Source organism: Octopus bimaculoides, chromosome 12 (assembly GCF_001194135.2).
Source record: "Octopus bimaculoides isolate UCB-OBI-ISO-001 chromosome 12, ASM119413v2, whole genome shotgun sequence".
Taxonomy (NCBI): domain Eukaryota; kingdom Metazoa; phylum Mollusca; class Cephalopoda; order Octopoda; family Octopodidae; genus Octopus; species Octopus bimaculoides.
Window position 1 is genome coordinate 36566619 of NC_068992.1, and position 758 is coordinate 36567376.

The window sequence follows — 758 nt, forward strand, 5'->3', positions numbered from 1 at the left end:
ATATATATATATATATACATATACATATACACATATATATATAGATATATATATATATGCCCGTTGGTCCACTGATCGAGGATAACGGCATTCTCCAACATGATACTAAAGAAACAGCAGAAGTACTGCAGAAAGAATACTGCTCTATCTTTAGTAATCCCACTGATATTTACGCAAGGTATGTGAACGAAGTCGATCCTCAACATATAATCTTGGTCATAACCTTTACTGTTTCAGACATCATAGCACCAATAAATGAGATCATATCATTTTGCTGTAGGCCCTGATAGATACCCTGCTAGTCTCCTGAAGGAATGTAAACACCAACTTGCAGTGTCACTAACCAAACTCTGGAGAAATTTTTAGACTCGGGTTATATACCGAAACAGCTCTTATCCCAGTCTGTCATTCCAGTTTCCAAACAGGGAAACCGATCCCTCGCAAGCAACTATCGCCCAATCTCACTCACCTACCATGTCATGAAAGTGTTTGAAATGGTGAGCTCAAGGATGGCTGGCTTCGTGGAGAACCACAATCTCCTACATTCAAACCAGCATGGCTTTTGCCGCGGCAAATACTTATTATTATTATTATTATTGACCCGCCGACCTAGTGGCTGTAGCGAAAGAGGTGATATGGTGGACCCGTTTGAAAGGGCTAAAGACAGACACTTTCCTCTTTGGCCAAGGCCTCATCAACTTTTTCAAGTTCCACTTGAAAAGGAAGATGAGAGTAGAGAGGGAAGTGCTGTCTCATAG